Consider the following 11,611-nt stretch of genomic DNA (forward strand, 5'->3'; position numbering starts at 1 on the left):
CACGAAAACAGCAGATATTTATGTGCTGGACTCATGCTGAGGGCTGATACTGCATGCACCCCAGAGAGGAAAGGCAGGTGAACCCTTGCCTTAGCACTTACATGTGTTTTAGTCTATCTTTTCTCTCGTTATCATGCTGTTGTTATTATTACTATTCTGCAGAGTCCCATAGTTGAATGAACGTACAGAACATAACTGCATACATTGTAGGACCAGACTGTAGCATAAATTTTTCTTAAAAGTTCTTGCCTTTCACTATGAGAGTTATCTTTACTCAGAAGAAAATTTGGCCAGCTCAGCTGTCCGTGTGGCTCTGCTGACGGATCACAGTCTTCCAGCCAAGTTGGGTCTTGTCCACAGTGATCTGGAAGCCAATTTTCTGAATAAATCACAAAATCACTCCAGAGTTGGTATATTTACCCCAAAACTTATCTTCTATTGCTGTGCACACAGAAGAGTTGTGAATGTACTTTGCATTTTACAATATTTTATACAGTGTGGCATTTCCCAAAGTGGTGGAAGAGGGGAGATTGCAGAGGAAAGGGGCAGTTTTAGGGCCTCTAAGGGATGATGAGGTACAGGGAGGGCAGGTGAATCCCATTAGCTACGAAAGACAAGTCAACTAGAAAAGATGTGAGGAGCCTCTTCTTGGCAGACCCAAGAAAGAGTGACTTGATAAAAACACACAGCTGCAAGGCACCTCCAGGCAGGGTCTGCAGCAAGTTGCCAGGCCAGGGCCCAGGCAGCCCTTTTGCAATTAATTATCTGTGCCCAGGGACAGCCTGACACTCCAGTGGACTTGGGATTACTTCTCATATTGTCATTTAACCTTCCCAGAGCTCAGGTCTCTGCTTCAGCTCCTGGGTTCACCTCTCTCAGTCTGTTTTCTGACCTACAATATGGGGGTAATAATAATTTGTGGGGATTACATGAATTAATGCAAACGCAAAGCATTTCCCAAGTTCCTGGCACACGGCGCACAACTTGCTTTGTTAGCTACCAGTCCTGTTAGTGTGTCTGTTTAGAATCTGTGATCCTACCTACAAGCTTTCATATACTGAGCACTGACTACGTGCCTGACAGCACTGAGCACCTTACATGATTTTAATTCTCACAACAGCTTCAGGAGGAAGCAATTACAAGTCCCATTGACCCTTGAGCAACACGGATCCACTTACATGCAGATTTTTTTCAATAAATACTATGGTCCTACATGACCTGTGGCCAGTTGAATCCTCCATGTGGAACCGCGGATATGAGGGCCACCTAGAGAGTTATACTGGGATGGTTTTGACTGTGCAGGAGTCCATGCCACTAACCCATGTGCTATTCAGGGGGCTGGAGGAAGACAGGACATTGGCCAGGGCCCCACAGTGGGTGAAACCCGGATTCAGAGTCAAGGCTGACCACATCTAGAAGCCTGGTTTTTTACTACTACATTGAAGAGTAGTACATGGGGCTGATTTTATGTGCCACATAGGTGACATTTTTACTTATAATAGTTACAGATCCTATTTAAATTTTCCTTTTAAAATAAACATTCAGCATTCACTTTGGTACCACATATCCCCAAATTGGAACATACAGAGAAGATTTAACAGCCCCTGAGAAAGGATGACATGCAAATACATGAAGCATTTCATGTTTTTACAGTGTTATATGTCAGTTATATCTAAATGAATGAATGGGGTCAACTTGTTTAGCAGCACTATTCACAATAGCCTAAAGGTGGCAACAGCTCAGATATCTACCAACAGATGAATGAATAGTCGAAACGTGCTAGATGCAGACAACAGAATATTACTCAGCCGTAAAAAGGAATGACAAACTGACACAGGCCACAACATGGACGGACCTCGAAGACATGGTGCTGAGTGAAAGGAGCCAGACACAAAATCACATACTGTATGATTCTGTTTATATGAAATACCCGGAACTGGCAAATCCACAGGGACAGAAAGCAGGTTAACGGTTATGAGGGGTTAAGAGGAGGTGGATACGAGAAGAAACTGCTTCATGGGTGCAGGGTTTTTATGTTGGAGGGATGGGAATGTTTTGGAACTAGATGGAGGTAGTGGTTACACAACACTGGGAATGTACTAAATGCTCTTGAATTGTTCACTTTGAGATAGTTGTTTTTATGTTCTGTCGATTTCCCTTCGATAATTTAAAAAATATTTAAGTTTAAAGAAGGAAATGAATTTTCTTAAAAGTTAATTTAAAGAAGACTAGGAAGTAAGTCATAGCACAGGCGGAGTGCAAAGGTGGTACTTAGAAAATATGGCACCGCATTATCTGCTAGAAGTTCCAGGCATCTCCGTCAGGGTTGAGTCTGATAGTCTTGAGTCTTGCCCTCCTTTGTGTTTTCTGCCCTGGCAGCCAGCTCAGTGCTTCAGAAATACTTGTTGAGTTCAGCTCAGTCCGGCTTTGTTAATTGAGTTAAGGCGAGCTGAGTTGTACTGAATGCACCAGCTGGCTGGCCTGGAGGAGATCCAAGCTGAAGATGTTAAGAATCACACTAATTCAATAAGTGGCCGCAAGGTAGTCTAAATAATGAGCCCACGTGCCTCTCCTTACCCGACCCACCCATGTTCTGCCTGCACTTTGGGAGCCTTCTCTCCCTAGAATCCCCTGTGTGTGTTTGCCGGAGACACCAGGCAAGAGAGCGTAGGAGAGAAGGGAAACGGAAGCGGAGAAATTTGTCTGCGTACAGGTGCGGCCCCAACTGCCTCTTCCTTGTCCACGCATTCATCATGCACCTCATGTACATGAGCTCATGTTCTTGGTTCTGATGGCTCTAGTTTGAAGCTGGCTGAGCACCCTGGAGAATCAGATTCACCTCTCTGCACCTTCATCTCCTCACCTGTGAAATAATAATAATAGCACCTATTTTACAGATGGGGAGATGAAGAGGGTCTTGGGAGGGTTTGATGGGGTTCTTGGGAGGATTCGATGAAACAATACCCATCAAGAACTTAACATACACTTTCGAGAAGACTGTAAGCACTTGAAAAAGGTTAGCTACAATGATTAGCAGTGACCGGTGCTGCAGAGTGGTGGGTGTGAAACACATGGCAGGTCTGGAGCCCAGAGACCAGCTTTCCAGACACAGAGGACAGAACAGAGAAGTTGTTTGTAAACATCTTAAACAGAAGCGCATGGCTCACTCATGTAAGTTCTTCTGGGACAGTGACGTAAGCTCCCAGGACAAGGCAGGGGTAGCGGAATCTGGCTGGTGTTCTCCATGCTGGCAGGATTTTACCTACAGAGGGAGTCCCCCGTGGCTGCCTGTACCCAGAGACCAGAGAAAAAGCCGCACGGAGTTTCCCTCTCTCTGCTCTGCTCTGGGAAGCCGCGCCATTTTGCCTCCTTGACTAACCAGTCAGTGGGGCACGGCAGGAGTGCGTGTGATGGTCTCTGTCCACAGACCTCTAGCCAACCCGCAAGGCGGCAAGTGGGAAGGGCAGGGCATGGGAACCCTGAGGTGTGACTTCTCAGACCCTGCACTTTGCTGCTGCCCACGTGGCCTTGGCTGGGCTCCTGCCTCTTTCTGGCTATTATTGTTACTCATTTATGAATGAGTGAGCGGGCAAAGGTCGAAAAAAAAAAAAAGAAAACCCCGCTGATTTTCAAGCTTTAAAACTATAAGAAACTGTTTATTTAAATAAAAGTGTTCAAGGGAATGAAACATACAGATGGACCCAAGAGTTGTTACGTAGCAGAGAGAAGGGCAGGTGTCCTATAGTCCCAGCCAGCAGTCCTCCTGGCTCGCCACCACTCTTCTTCCATCCAGCAGCACCCAAGGTGCACAATTTAAAAACTGGAGTGAATTCCTGGGGTAGAAGTGGGCGTAGAGTCCCAGGGCTGGATAGAGGGTGAGGGGGTCCCCGAGGTGGTCTGCCGCAACGCGGAGGAGCACAGATCTGCGTGCAGGCCTGCCTGCCCCGTGCGCCTGGCAGCGTGATGTGGGAGTACAGGACACCGTGGCTTTCTGGCCACCCAGCATCCGTTTCTCCTTCTGGTAAGAGCACCTTGGTGTTCCCCAGGGGAACCCCTCACCCTTACTCTGTCCCTGTGACTTGGCCAGGCTTTAGCAGCGAGCATGTAATTGAGACACGGGCAATCAGATCATTCTAGCCCCTTTGCCCTAGTCATTGGCTTAGCAATGGGCAGCTGAACCTATCAGAACCCACCAGAGCCAACCCTGGGACTTTTCCAGGAGGCAACCAGGAGAAAGCCTCCATCAGACTCTGTAAAACAGATGGAGAGTTTTTCCCTGAAATCCAAACAGGGAAAAGCAGGGCTGAAGAGGTGAGGAGAGGCAAATTCCTGAAGACTTCAAGTAGAGCCTGGGTCCTGCCATGCCTGAAACTCACACGGCTCTTACTTCTCAGTTAAAAAGTCATACACTTTTGATCTGGCTTAAGTCCATTCAAGTTAGGAGTTTGTCATTTTGCAACTGAAACCTCTCAACTAATACAATGGGCAAGTTTTTTTTTTAATCCCCGTAAGTTTCGGTTTTCTCATCTACTAAGTGTCTCTAAAAATCCATACACCTCACCCCTGTGGAGTGAAAGTTGCTCATTCCTGTGCAACTCTTTGCAACCCCATGGACTGCAGTCTGCAGGCTCCTCTGTCCATGGGATTCTCTAGCCAAGAAGATTGGTGTGGGTAGCCGTTCCCTTCTCCAGGGGATCTTCCCTACCCAGGTATCAAACCCAGGTTTCCCACATCGCAGGCGGATTCTTTACTGTCTGGGCCACCAGGGAAGCCCCACCTCCACCACACCCCTAAGTGGATCTATAAACACACGTACGACATTACAGCAGCAGCAGCAAGACATCGGCAAGAGTGGTTAAGGATTTGGAATACTCTCGAGTTCTCAGGAAAGCAAAACAAAAGTTGGCTACTATCAGGTCGCTATATTCTCTAAATGAGAGTCTAGAGGAGAAGCAGAAGACAAATAGATGTCCATTATAAGCAGGAAAGGAGAAAGCAGGAGGCCAGATATTAATGGGAAAATGCCAGGGGAATGTATATAAGGCCTCAATTTTGGACTTTTTTCAATTCGATGGTGGGGAAGGGGTCTGCAGGGGACTAACATTCCCACAATTATGCGGGTGGGGCTGAGCCCAAGGGAAACTCTACCAATCATACAACCCACCCCCTTCCCCACTTCCCTCCTTCCCCCCAGGCTCTTGAGGCCAGGGAAAATCTAGAGGAAGAGTTGAGAGGGATTTGTCTTAGAGAAGGAAGTAGGGAGGCCTGTGCTCTGAAACCGTGGATGAGCGCTTGACAAGCTCACAGCCAGCTCCACGCACGTGGCCAAACCTTAGCTGGACAGACCAGGGTCAGGCTTGTGCAGCCCCAGAAGAGCTGTTTCTGGGGACCGCCATCTCAGCACGCTATTGTGGTCTGCCCAGGAACCCTTGAAATCGAAAGCCCTGAGCTCCCCTTGTCACTGCTAGCGCACATAAATACCACCAGGGGGGATTTCCCACGGAATTTTTTGCAACCACTCAAATGTTTCATTTCCCATTGTTTGCCAGCCCCTCTCCGAGCCTCAACTGTCAAAGCAGCAACAAACACAGGCTGCTTTTCCCCCAGGAACCCACGGCGCTTGCTCCTGCTCCCCCTCCACGTCAGGAAGCTGGCGTTGGCAGGATTTGATCGGCTCGGCCAGGGAATAAGGTCTGTTAGTCAACTAGTGAAGCACGTCAGCAGAGGGAATACCCGGCGCTACACAGCCCAGCCTGCTGTGGAGGCTCGGTTTTGTGCCACCTCCTCCCCCCACCCGCCCATTATTAGTATACTCATGGCGACTAATAATTATATGTATAGAAAGAAACCCCTTCCACAAATCCAAAGCACTTGACTAAAATATACACTGCAGCTGTTAATTTTTTGCTTTTTGAATATGAACTTGAATCTTTTTTTTTTACCTGACCCAGCATGTTTTAATGGAATTCTAAGTAGTATTCCATACATCAATGCTTAGAAAACATCATCTTTATTGATTGAAAACATCTGTTTTTGACAAGCACTGTACTGGGCATGTGGGGGACCTGAATACCATAAAGTGGTGTCGTGATTTTATGGCAACATGGGGTGGAGAGCAATAATCGGGGAGTTTATACAGGGGATGTTGGTCTGAGGGCTGGTAGGAGTAGCCAGGCAGACACGTCTATGATCTCTCACCAGTTGGCAATGAGTACATGTACTGTGTGCAGGGTTTCCCAAGTGGCTTACTGGTGGCTCCTGCCTGTCAATGCAGGAGACATGGGTTCAATCCCTGGATGGGGAATATCCCCTGGAGAAGGAAATGGCAGCCTACTTAAGTATTCTTGCCTGGGAAATCCCATGGACAGAGGAGCCCGGTGGGCTACAGTCCCATGAGGTTGCAAAAGAGTCGGACACAACTGAGCGACTAACTAGCAACACGTAGGATGCATGACCCTGGGCACCCAGACAAGGCTGGACACGTGTGACACAGGTGATTCTGTGAGGATCAGGGATGGTAAAGATACCTGTAAATATCCGTTCACCTGGGGCCACCTTGTGTACCACAGAGGTTGCCCTCATCATGAATTTATTCAGGTAGCCACTCATTCACTCCTCCATTAAAGCCACAAATATTTACTGATTTTTTTTTTAGGGTGTGCCAAGTCGAGGCTATACGCTGGGGGACACAAAGATGACCAAAGTCAGCCTGGTGCCTTTCCTCTGAAAGTTTTCATCCCAGCAGGGCGTTCATTAAACAAATATCTACGTAAAATTATAAAGAAATATACAATAAAAAAAAAAGAGCAGTTACATACACACGAGAATCTCCCTGCTCCTCTTTTACTGATCTCCCGCCTTATGCCAAGTGCTGTAGGGGCCACAGATCTGAATCAATGCCTGGTGCAGCAAAATCCCAAAGACCAACCAGAACTCATGACAGAAAGAGGCCAGGCAGCGGCCACAGTGGCACTTTCCAGTTTACACGGCTCTTTTACACCATGGACACTCTAGATCCTGCCAGTAAGACTGGGTTTGGCTGTTTAGGAGTTATTCTCTCCGCGGGAGGAATTCGAGACCGGGAGAGATAAAGGGATTGGCCTTCCTGAGGTCACACAGCTCGAAAGGCCAGGAATGCTACACCTATTTTTACAACGACAGAAACGGAAGCAGAGCAGGGCGGTCATCTTACTTTCCCAGAGGCACGCTATCTGTCAAAGAAGAGGAAACAAAAGTGCAAAATTCTAGTGGGAAAGAGAACAGACGGTCTTGAGACAGGTGAGTCTCAGAAAGTAGAGATGGAGGAAGATGATAACACAGAGTATGAATTCCAACTCACAAAGGGACCTCACCTCTGCCTCCCGTGGGTGGGTTTTAGTCTGGCCAGAGCGTGATCTGAGGTCACTAGAACCAACACGTAGTGACCCCTCTGATATCCCAGACATCACAACATTCCTGCAAGGAGCATATTAAAACTCCCATTTTCCAGATAAGGAGGTTGAAACTGACCACACACAAAACTGTGCAGTGGGAGAACCACAGTTTATACTGTGGTCCGTCTGATACTAGGACCTGTGGAGCTTCTTATACCCAGAGCTGCCTCCCTCTGGGAGCCTAGGAGTGCTGGCAACAGGATGCTGGAGGAGGTGGCCTGGGGAGGCAGGGCCCAGGGGCCAGGATAGTCTGCCCAGGAATGTGGCCCAACCCGCCCACTTTTTAACACGGTGGCATCTCTGACAGACCCTCTTGTCCTTTTCCTGTGCTGGCCTTCCTAACGCAATAAATAAACCCTTAGAGAAACGTGACCCGAGCCAGGCAGTAAATGATGGCACTGTCAGTTGTACACGACTGTTGAAACAAACACAGACTGTAATCATCGTGCTGTACGGGGAGAAAGACATTTGGCAAATGAGATTCCATTTTCACATTGGTTTGTGCTGAGCATATAAATTTCCTGCGGGCCGGCCAGCGTTGGGGATGTGTAATTGATTGCCTGCATTATAATAAACAAGCCGTGACAGGTGATCATTCATCATATTCCGCTGAACGTTCCAGCACACCAGAAAACGGAGGAAGAGAGGGAACAAGCGAGCGAGGGCAGAGGAGAGGAGGAGCCTGGGGGAGGGGAGAGGGTCGGAAAGACTGAGTATTCCCGACAGACAGAAAGCCCGGGAAGGGGCGGGGGCAGAGAATCCGCAGAGCGGGCTCGGGGAAAGTGAAAGCAATTACTATAATTCTTCTGATTATCTAATTTGTTCTTTCTGGTCTTCGTTATGTGACCCTCCCGCCGCCCCCGCCCCCGCCCCCACCCCATGCCACTCCAATACAGGAGATCCCCCTCGGGGACTTGGGAAGACACAGATAGAATGCTCCTCCCAAGACTGAAGAGGGGCAGGGGAAAGGCTAGGTGGGGGAGGGGCCGCGTCTAGTTGTAACCGGAGTAGGTACGATCGGGAAAACCTCGGGAGGAGGGTGTGTGTGTGTATGTGTGTGTGTGTGTGTGTGTGTGTGTGTGTGCGTGCGTGCGCGCGCGTGCGCTAGTGTGTGCGGGACTTAGCTTCTCTTTTGCTCTGTGATGCCTCCAATCAGATGAATAGGAACCAGTATCTTTACATTTTAAAAATGTAAAGGGTGTCTGGGGAAACAACACAAGTGAAAAGTTCCTTTTATTGAGGGAAAGAACAGAATCCAAGTTGGCATCGGATCTGGTTCCAGAAGCCTGTCAAGTGGGGCTCTCACTCGTCCGCTCTCGTCCCCCACCCCTAACCCCTCCCCAGCCCCAGCCTCTCTCTGCCCTCGGCCCGGGGGCTGGGGTCGAAAAGGAGCTGCTGGGAAGCACCTTCCTCTCCAGGAGCTTCAACCCAGACAGACACGAGGCGGAAGCCCATTGGCATATGAAGGACAGCAAGACAAATGAAGAGCTCTCGAGCCAGCGCACGCATTAAATAAGTACTTACAATACGCAAAAGCCAAAGCCCTCAACAAGGGAGTGAGTGAAGAGCAGAGACAGGGATGGATTCGTCTCCCCAATTCTCACCCTGCCAATTTCTAACCCTCCGATCCTCACCCATCAAATACCCTCTCGTCCCCTCTCGGTTACCAATGGCTTAGCGCAGGTGAGCCTCCTACCCTGGAAGCTGGGCGTTGAGGGGGCGTGGCCCGCGCTAAAATCGGGGGCGGGGCCTGGGTGGGGCTTAGCCGGGGGCGGAGTGAGCACAGAGAAAGACAGTAACGTGATGGGCGTTTGCTTTCCATCTCCCACTGCTTCCTAGAATGCACTCTCTTTTAATCCTAGCTTTAACAACTGTAATCTGTTACTTTGGAGATTCTTATAAAGCCGCTGCTTTTGGAGACTGCTCGAGAGACCTGCCTTCTAAAAGCTGTGATATCAGCCCCAGCGGTGTGAGCTGCCTCCCCTCGGTGATATCTGTGTGGTCTCTGAAAAATTAACAGCTTCTCTAGGTCTCCCAAGAATCCCAGGAAGAAAGCTAGGGCAGGTGCTCTTGTCTCAATTCGCTTATTTCTTCCCGTCTCCACATAAGAATTCATGAAATAGGTCTTAGGGTCCCAATTTTACAGGGGAAGAAATGGAGGCACAAAGAAACGAAGTTGCTTAAGATCTGGCAGCAAAAAGAATAAAAAATGGAACCCAAGGGTCTTTTCTTCCACGCTGTCCACGTGCTTTCTTCCTTCAAGCCCCAAGAATAAGTGTGCAAAGGGATAATGAGGGAAGAGAGTTGAGTTTGTTTGGGATGACCAAACCCTCTTGCTTTAACCTGCTACATATTGTTCAGATCTGCCTCTTTCTTTCCACCGCTACTGTGCCCCCTGATCCAAGTCTTCTTACACCTATACCAAGGCTTCTACCTCCTCTCCCATACCCAGCCTAATATTGCTGCCCACTCACATCCATTTTCCACCAGCCATCAGGGTGATCTGTTCGTTGTTCTGAACATGAGAACACCATCCAGATCTTTCACCAGCTGGCTCAGTCTACCTCACTAGCTACATCTTTTGCTATTCATGCTGTCATTATCATCATCCTTACTATAAAATTCATGTAACATAAAGTTTACCATCTTAATGATTTTAGCATGTGTAACTCAGGGACATTACGTAGATTCTCACTGTCATGCAACCATCACTACTCTCTAGTCCTGAACTTTTCATCACCCAAACAGAAACCCCTTACCCATTAGAGGTCACTTATTCCACCCTCCTTCAGCCCCTGGCAGCTACCAATTTGCTTTCTATTTCTATGGGTTTGTCTATTCTGGAAATTTCATATAAATGAAAGCCTACGGTGTGTGGCCTTTTATAACTTCTTTCACTTAGCACTATGTTTTCAATGTTCATCCATGTTGTAGCAACTTCATTTCTTTTGATGGGTGAATAATATTCCACGGCATGGACAACCCAACTTTTGTTTTTTCATTAATGAATATTTGGGTTGTTTCCAACTTCTGGCTATTGTGAAGAATCCCTCTGTAAATATGTGCATACAAGATTTTGTTTGAACATATGTTTTCAGTTCTTTGGGGAATATACTTACGAGTGGAACTGCTGGATCATATGGTAATTCTATATTGAACTTGTGGAGTAACCACCAAGACTGTTTTCCAGTGACTGCATCATTTTACATTCTTACTAGCAGAGCACAAAGCTTCTAATTTTTCCACATCCTTGCCAACACTTGTTACTTTCCTTTTTTTTTTTTTTTTAGTAGCCATCCCAATGGGTGTGTATAGCTCCATCTTTTCTCTTCCCCTCACTTTTACTTCTCTGGGCTTCTGCATCCTCAAGTAGACCTCTTTCTCTTAAAAGGGGGCTTGTATATACAATGACTTCTGCCTTCCCTCATCTCCAAAGCTAGATCAGATTTCCCAGTGATGATGCACCTAAGACCCATAGCCTTCCTTTCATAGCTCCCAGCTTGGTTGTGAGTTTACGTTTCCTGTGTGATTACTGATTAACGTCCATCTTCTTGACTTGACTACAACCTCCCCCCAGGCAGGGACCATTCTGCTTTTGTTCATCCTCTGTAGCTTCAGCACGTAGCACAGACCCAGGTAGAGTTTAGGTGCTCCAAAAATACTTGGTGAATGGATGGATGAACAATGAATGAGATCCAAGTTCGGGTCCTGCATCCTTCTGAATTTCTCTTTTCTTTTCTTCACTTCTCAGTGGAGTTGGTAGGTCTCGATACATCAGAACCTGAAGAACCTGCTTCCTACATAAGAAATGTGGAGGCTTAGGAGATTCTGCTTGCACAATTCATCCTCACTAATGTCCTCCTTAAGAGCCATGGCAATTCCAGCCTGGGATTCTGTGTCTCGAGTGGGAATTGTGATGATTCTGCCCTGCAGTGCTGCTGAAGGTTTAGGAACTTGAAATATATACGCTTGGTGTAAACATGACCTCAGCATGACAGGGTGATCCCTGTGTTTGCCAAGCCATTAATTTTTATGTAATAACAGCCACCACGACAAACTGCATTTCCCCCACACTCTGAGTCGTTCTTGAGGTCAGATTCTATGGGATTGTGTGAGACAAAATCTTTACACACTAGACCGTAGTGGTGAGTTCTCTGTGTTTACAGCTCTGCTCCTAC

The 11,611-nt window shown here is 47.5% G+C and overlaps 1 pseudogene; it reads left to right on the forward strand.

Moving 5' to 3' along the window:
- Positions 1 to 1,553: 1,553 nt before the first annotated feature.
- Positions 1,554 to 1,649, forward strand: LOC138094221 (U6 spliceosomal RNA; annotated as a pseudogene).
- The last annotated feature ends 9,962 nt before the right edge of the window (positions 1,650 to 11,611 follow it).

Source organism: Capricornis sumatraensis, chromosome 17 (assembly GCF_032405125.1).
Source record: "Capricornis sumatraensis isolate serow.1 chromosome 17, serow.2, whole genome shotgun sequence".
Lineage (NCBI taxonomy): Eukaryota > Metazoa > Chordata > Mammalia > Artiodactyla > Bovidae > Capricornis > Capricornis sumatraensis.